Raw genomic sequence first — 8,578 nt, forward strand, 5'->3', positions numbered from 1 at the left:
CTGAACGCCTGCCCGGTTCTGCGCTGACACATTTCCCCCTCCCGTTCTCAGCACTTCCCTCACGTGTCCTGTGCTGAGCATCTTTCATCACAAAGCTTGATTCTTCCTTTCCTTACATCCTGACCCTACTTCTTACACCTGGGTCTCCCCAGCAGCACGGGAATGTTTATTGGTCCGACTGACGCTACACTAAACTGCTATCCTCAGGGAGACAACGGTTTATAGCACCTTCAGAAACATCTCTGTGAACCGTCTCTCCTCTCAGTCTGGCCAGCACTGGGACCAGGAAATTCTTAGTAACTTAATACTTTTTAAAGTTAAACGTTTAACTTAACATGTGTAAAACTTAACACTTTTCCTCCTGTGTGAAGCCATGTATACAAATGTCTTTTGTTTGGGTCGGTTTATGATATTGTGTCTAAACATTTTAGAAAAGTTTTCAAAAAATCCAACGGGTGTTTTCAGAGCCGCAGGTGCAGAGGAGCTGAACTCACTTGTATCACCTTGTCTCCTCTTCAGCCAATTTTGCCTCCTCCTTTGCTGCCAACAGCTGCTGCTTTCCCACCAGCTCACATCCGTTCATGTCCACCTTCCTGAGAGGGGAAAGAAACTCTGAAATTCTGCCAGTTTCCCTCCCAGAAACTGGAAGGGAAGAATTCCATGTTCCTTTCGCCCTTCCCCATAAATGCTCAGGCTGATAAATACACAGGAAAGAATTAAAGTACCCCCCTAATAAATATGAAAAAACTACACTCAGGCCTCTGGCAAGTGTTTGGTATCTGGGCTTCCCTTCAGCGTCCCCACCCCTAATCATTTATGCATAAAGTAAATACACAGGAAAAGCCCACGTGAGGTGTGCTCTGCGCCCCCACCACCAGGCTCAGGTTCCTGTGCCTGGGACAGCGTGAGCTCACTGTGTTTCAACGTGGGAATCAGGGTCTGACCAAGTAATCACAACCAAACACTTTAGGGTAAAGCAAGCGTTCATGACTTGTTTGATTTCTCCCACAGAGAGCCCAGATTTCAGTCAAAACCTGGAGCAAAACCTGATCCTTTAGGAAATATAAGGAAATGTTTGTTTTTGAAAGCGGGTTAATGGGTGTGATGTCCATGACCTCTCCCTGAGAATGACAGGAAACTCTGGACAAATTATGAAATCCATGATCGAATGTACCAAATTGCTAACAAGCCAGAAAGGGACATGAGGCCAAGATGGAGAAGAAGAAAGCCCAGGACTGGGCCCACCTTCCCTGGGGGTCACCCGGTAACTGCAGAGGACACCAGTGAGATGCCGAGCAGCCCAGCAGCCGGTGCCCCCTATGCACAGGCACTGCAGTCAGGCAGCTGGAGCTCACGGTCCGTCAGCGAAGGTGATCCCTAGAGAGACCCACAGGACTTAGCTGGGATCCACGAGAGCTACATGCCAGAAACAAAGGTGGACAGGAGACACACGGGCCTCACGAAAGCTGGCTGCACTGACTGATCTCAGCTGCTAACCGGGTTAACAGGATGTAGCGCTGCTGGCGCCCTGACCACCTGCCAGCTGTAATGCCCACCTTCTCTGCAGCAAGTTAACCTCACATGAGGCCTCAAATTTTCTCTATTTTCTACACAATGTCTAGAGTTTATTAAAAATGATAGACACATGGCAGGTCATGACACTTTGATGTGGTTGAAACCTAAGGACAATAAAAATGGACCTAGGGGGATCCAGATAATGAAGTGACTAAATCTGGTCCAAGAACACGCTAAAATCTCAAACTAAATACAAACAAGACTCTGGTAACCAGTTAGAATGAACAGAAGCAGCAGATTACAGAAATCAAGGTCGAAAAATAAATGCACATCTGTAGTGATTGAATATGGTAAAGAAAATATGGTGGTAAGTATTCTGAAACATATTACAATATCCACATAACTCCACACATTCATTCACACATTGTCATAAATAACACGGGAATGTCTTACCCTTCAGTGTCCATAGTTCTCTGTCCACTGATTTCATCAAGGGCGCGTACTTTCTTCACCTGCCTTTGGAAACCGTCTTCCTCACGTTCTTTCAGAGATCCCGATGCAGCATGGTGGTCTTGCATTTTCTTTTTACCCTCTATAAACATAAAATAATTGGCTTTGTGTGTGCACATGTGCACTCAAGAGCTTGGCTGTGCTGGGGAGTGGAGAAAGGAGAGAATTCTGAAGGCAGGAATCCCCTTTTTACCTTCCCAGTGCAAATTCATTTTTATTACAGGCATGTTTCATTTTATTGCCCTCCCTGGTAATACATATTTTTAAACAATTGAAGATTTGTAACAACCCTGAGTACAGCAATTCCATTGGTGACATTTTTTTCTGGCAGCATTTGCTCATTTCTTATCTCTGTGTCACATTTTTGTAGTTCCTGAAATATTTGGTTCTTTATCATTTTAATTAAAACAGGCATGACATTCCTTTAAGGCAAAGCCTAATCCAGCGGAAGTCCCTAGTTCTCAGCAATTCTATAAACCCTGAGAGAGGTGAAGAGGCTTCAGAAGAAAAGTGTGAAGCCAGCAGGGGTTGGCCCATGAAGTTTAAGGCAAGATTCCATCTCCACTGCATACCTGTGCAAGGTAAGGCGGGAAGAGCTGACCCAGAGGCTGCTGCAAGTGCTCCAGGAGATGAAGCTAAGGCAGCTAATGAAGGTGGCTGCACTAAACAACAGGTTTTCAATGCAGAGAACTGCAAGGGGAGGCCACCCAGCACCATCACAGCTGGAGAGAATTCAGTGCCTGGCATCAAGTCTTCAATGGACAGGCTGATTTTCCCGTTAGTGGCTAACGAAGCCAGTATTCATTTAACATTATGAAAATCCTATGTCCCATGAGAATCAAGTGAAATCTACTCTGTGCTCTATAAATAGAACAAAGCCTGAATGACAGCACATCTATTTACAACATGAATATTTTAGCCCATTGTTGAGACCTACTGCTCAGAAAACAAAACAAAACACAAAAAAAAATTTCTTTCAAAATATTACTGCTCATGGACAATGCACAAGTCATCCAGGAGCTCTGATGGAGATGCATGAGATGAATGCTGTTTCCATGCTTAACACGACATCTATTCTGCAGCCCATGAATCAGGAGTCATTATGACTTTCAAGTCTTATTATTTAAGAAATACATTTTGGAAGGCTTTAGCTGCCATAGACAGTGACACCAATGATGGGTCTGGGCAAATGAATGGAAAATTTTCTGCAAAGGATTCACCACTTTACATGCCATTAAGAACATTCGTGATTCATGGGAAGAAGTCAAAATATCAACATGAACTGGGGTTTGGAAGGAATTGATTCCAATCCTGATGTGTGACTTTGAGGGGCTCAAGAATTCAGTGCAGGAAGGAGCTGCAGATGTGCTGAAAATAGCAGGAGAACTAGAGTTACAAGTGGAGCCTGAAGATATGACTGATTGGCTGCAACCTCATGATAAAATGTGCATGAATGAGGAGCTGCTTCTTATGGACAAGCAAAGAAATTGGTTTCTTGAGATGGAATCTATTGAAGATGCTGTGAAGAAGGTTGAAATAACAAAGGACTTAGAAGAGCGTATGAACTTAGCTGATAAATTACCACAGGGTTTGAGAGGACTGACTCAAACTTGGAAAGAATTTCTACTGTGTGTAAAATGTGTCAAATTGCCTGTGACAGAGGACTTGTTCCTGAAAGGAAGAGAGAATCCTGTCACAAACTTCATTGTGGTCTTATGTTAAGAAATTGCAAAAGCCACACCAATCTTCAGCAACTGCCACAATGACCAGTCAGCAGCCACCAATGTTAATTCAAGACCATCCACCAAAATGACTGTAACTCAATAAAAAAAGTTAAAAAAAAAAAAGACCATCCACCAACAAAAAGATTAAACCTCACTAAAGGCTCCAATGATGGCTAGCAGTTTTTAGTAATAAAGAGTATTTTCATTAAGTTATGAACATTGGGGTTTTTAGATAGAGTGGTATTGCTCACTTAATAGACTACAGTATAGTGTAAACTTAACTGTTATTTGCACTGGAAAACCAAAAAACCCCCCCCAAAAATAAGTTACTTGACTCTCTTTATTATATTTATTTTATTCTAGGGGTCTAGAACTGAAGCCACAACATCTCCCAGGAATCCTGTATGTAAAGTTTTCTTCCCAACAAGCAACATACCTTCCAGGCTGCAGTCCCCAGTTGTCACAGCTCGCTGCATCGAATCCTCAGATCTGGTCTTTGAAACACCTGGCTGTAAGATAGATATGAGAAGACATTCAAGAAGTACTGATCCACAGCAATGTGCACATACTTAACATGAGAGGAATCATACGCTTGGAATCAGCTAAGATGGGCCATCTGCTTTCCGTGTGTTACAGCACAATTAAACACTGACACAGTGATGCTCGGTTCTCTGAGGTAAGCATCTCTGGGGGTGAGTAACAATCCTCACTCTCTTCTTGCTGCTGAGCTGAACGTCCTCCTGCACATGCATTTCTTCAGATTTCACTGTGGCTTCACAGACATGAGATTTATTAAGAGCAATTTCAACTTAAAACATTCTCATTGGTGAATGAATTCCCAAGAAAAATAATTTGAGTAGATATCAACATTTAATCTTCTAAGACATGAGATTGTTGTTCCTTGTGAAAGCTAATGTGTACAGTGGAAATCCTGCTGCAACTGGAGGCATTTACCTCAAATTCCTGAAGTGTTCATTGAAACAGCACCTTTCAAGTTCTCTGGAGATGTTCCTTTTTCCAGTATCTTCACACAGGACAGAAATAAAGTATGTACTAAGATTTCAATGAAAACTCAGGGTGATATGCTTAAAAAGTGTATTTTTTTTTTCCAGAAACAAAGTATTTTGCTAACTGCAAAACAAATCATAGAAAATAAATATATTAGCCCTGGTACATGTCCAAAGACTTTGGTGAGCATTCTCTCCAGAAGATATTAAGGCAGTGAAATGATTCTGAACATACAAATTTTATAATTAAAGGAAAGCAAGTGTTATACGTTCCCTTACACATGCTTGAAAGCATCTGAGATTTTCCCTGAATTTCGGTTTGGGGCTGAAGACAGTGCTCCATTTGAGAGTTTACAGCAGACAGGGCCTCTTCCTTCAAGTTCTAGCACCGGGCATCCTAGCAGCTCATTCTGACCCTTTGCATCTTGCATTTCCTTCTTCAGGTGGTCTTCTTCCACTGCCAGCCTGCCAATCTCTTCCAGAAAGTCTTGGTTTGTTCTGATGGGCAGTTGCTTCTCTTCAACCCTTTTGGAATCCTGTCCCTTCTCAGCCAGTACCCACAACTACCCCTAAGTTTCCTGTGATGGCAGCTGATCCAGGCTGGGCCCAGGACAAATGTCAAGCCCATAAAGAAATGTGGAAAAAAGACCTCCAGGCACAGATTTTTCCTCACCTCCACAGGCTTCCTCCTCCCTGGACAATGGAGGGCACGACTGGACAACAAGGGGAAGCAAGGGTGGGAAACTGCTCATGTCAAAGAGCTCACAAATGAGTGTTGCTGGTGAAATATAAACAAAGTTTACCCAAATTCACATGGAAAATTCTCTGTTTAACATCAACAGGGCAAGGAACTGTGCACCTAGTCTAGTAACTTCCTTAACCTCTCAGGTATTTCCTGGCATCTTCTGTGTATCTTGGAGGGCAGTGTGAGTGGTGAGAAAACTCTCTAGGTTGTGAAAATAAGACATATTTCCTAGTCTCTGAAATAGAAAAAGTCACAGAGGTTTTAGTCCATGAAATTCTGGGTCATTGTTCACAGGGAGGTTCCGCTCCTGGGCTCTCACACTCTGCTGTGGTCAAAAGCAGGAGGAGCAGGAGCACACAGCTCACCCAGGGCACAAAAAGCCTCAGAAGCCCGGCTATGGTCAACGTGGCAGCTCTTACCAGGTGTGGGCTCTTGGCGTTCTGGTCCCTCACTGCCTGCAGCTTAGCTCGAACAATCTGAATGATGTCATTCAAATTTTCATTCACCTTCTCAATGGCTTTCAAGCTCTCCTTCAATGAAACATTGAATTAGTAACAATTACTCATTACTTTCATTTCTATTTTCAGAATGTAATCTAACAAGAGGTTCGTACCTTAAACTTCAGTGCTTTCTCAGAGGGCAGCTTCTTTTGCCTGATGGCCTCCTCTAAGCATTTCTTTGCGTTGTTGGTCTATGCAAAAATGTAATGAAGGAAACAGAATTACAAATACTAATTACACTGCTAGCTGAACATATCTTGTGAGTGACCCCTTCCACTAATACAGAAAGTGGTGCTTTACATCTATGACACTTGCTTTGTTTATTTTTTTACTGATATATAGTCAGTTACAACGTGTCAATTTTCTGGTGTACAGCATGTTTCAGTCACATATATATATACACCTATGTTATGTTTGTCTTCACATTCTTTTTCATTATAGATTACAAGATATCAAGTAGAGTTCCCTGTGCTCTACAGAAGAAATTTGTTTTTTGGGTTTGTTTTTTTTTTATCTAGGACACTTGCTTTGAACCTAGACCTCTTATGGAACACATGGAACAGGACAGTAGGATGAAGGAAAAGAGAGCCAAATAACTGAACTGCCAGAGGGGGGAGGAACTGAAGGTAAAATCACACACACAAAAAAAAAGCAAAAGGAGAAGGATACGTTCTGCACCCAAGCAGATATATTTTCTGCAAGTTCTCTGTTTTCATTCTCCAAATTCTTGCTCTGCTCAGTCATCTGCTTTAAAGTAACTAAAAGGAGATGAAGCAATTTCTCATATTGGCAAGAAAACCCAGTAGAATAGAATTATCATGATTTATTAGCAGTAGAGACATATCTGGCTGGCACTATGAGTATAATTAACCTTTTAGCTTTTCTACTGTGCCTAAAGGAAGCAAATCTTAGTGGCATTCTAAATGTGAGATCATTGAGATTCCTAGTTTAATTTTTTTCAAAGATGCAGAAACACAATAAAAAGTCTTCCCCTAAATTCTCTCCCAGCTATAAGCACCATTCTTAGAAAATTCAATCATTCAAATACTTCTGACATCACCAGAGATGAAAAAGAAAAACCAAGCATCCTGTCCCCTTAACATTCTCTCCTCCAATTACTAAGGTAAGTAAACATGCCCCTGCTTAAAAAAAATAGAACCCTTATCCCACGCAGGTTCACCCCACAGCCAGGCCCTATCTGCAACACCACAGAAGGCAAGTTCAAAACGTTGCCTGACTGGGCCTGCACAGGCCTCCAGTGTCTTCCTGCTGCCTGGAAGATCGTCTTTCATGAAAACCATGTTGGGGTCCCTGAAGGACAAGGTCGCTGGAATTAAACACTTTGGTACCATGTGGGCTTCCCCACCTAGACACTGGAGGACCTGGATAACACACAGGCCCTAAATGACAAGCTTTTCTATCGCCAGGATGAGAATGTTACCATCACTGCTTCAGGAAAGCAGCACATGTAAAACAGCCAGTCACAGGCGACTCCACGTGTGAAGCTCTAGAACTCAGCTCTCAGAACCAGACTCCTCTCTCAGGCATCTAAGTCCCTCATCTGACCACACAGTGCACACGTGTCTTCTGTCTGCCCAGTGGGGGTGCTCTGATGCTGAGATCCCTCTTCTCAGCACCAGCCCTTCTGCATCAACTGTCACCAACAGCAGCCCTTGAGGGCCTACTGAGCACTGGGCAGCCACCCTGCCCACCACGCACAGCCCCACTCAGTCAGCAGAGTGTGAAGCCTGCATAGAAAGCATCATCCTCAGGCTGAATCACTTCCATTAAGTCCCCACTGCCATGAATGGCTCCCTTCACTTATGAGCCACAGCCCATGGTTTCCCCTCTGCTGTGACACACACCGCCTGGCTACATCTGCATCCCTCCCTCAGCCTGGAGAGTCCTCACAGGCTCAAGTAGTGTTTCAGCATCTTTACTTTTCACCAAGAGCCAGCTCATATTAGGGACACACTCCGAACATTAGACTCTTCCCATCACCTGCTTCCTCAAGGTTGCTATGCAAAATTAAACTCATCCTAGTCTCCCTACTCCTGTGACCCTCCTGGCCTCTTAGCTCAATAGATGACAACTTTCTCTACGATGTCATTTAGACACCATCGCAGGAGTAAAATTTTCAAGAGTTGAGAAGTCAGTTAGACATCAGAAGTCATTGTGTTTACTCTTAGTTGAATTAAAATCCACATCAAATCCTGGTATTGAGAAAATATTACAAAGGAAACTAAACTCTAATACCTTACCTTGACACACTGGAGGCTTTACCTAGGAGAGGAAGAAACATTAAATTTGAAGTCAAAACATATAATTAGTAAATCTATAATTTCTAATAAACTATCAAAACAGTAATCCATTGAAATCACAATTATCCCTTTGGTTCAGCATAACAATTAATATGATTAAAAATCAGGAAAAATCAGAATTTCCTACTTAAGGCATGATCTTTCACTCAGCATTTCTGATAGCACAATGGTAAATAACTTATTTTAGAACAAAAGATCTGCTTACATTCTATTAAATAAACATCACTCTATTCAATTTTCATAACGCATATTCATA

General features: G+C 42.5%; 1 long non-coding RNA gene across 1 annotated transcript; it reads right to left on the reverse strand.

The window, feature by feature from the left end:
• Nucleotides 1-288: 288 nt before the first annotated feature.
• Nucleotides 289-2,746, reverse strand: LOC135318873 (uncharacterized). The gene is made up of 3 exons (XR_010377265.1): nt 2,598-2,746; nt 1,969-2,107; nt 289-593 (listed from the first exon to the last, which is right to left on the reverse strand). It is a non-coding gene; the product is annotated as an uncharacterized LOC135318873 (long non-coding RNA).
• Between the last annotated feature and the right edge of the window lie 5,832 nt (nt 2,747-8,578).

The sequence above is a fragment of the Camelus dromedarius genome, chromosome 22 (assembly GCF_036321535.1).
Source record: "Camelus dromedarius isolate mCamDro1 chromosome 22, mCamDro1.pat, whole genome shotgun sequence".
In the NCBI taxonomy this organism is placed as follows: Eukaryota; Metazoa; Chordata; class Mammalia; order Artiodactyla; family Camelidae; genus Camelus; species Camelus dromedarius.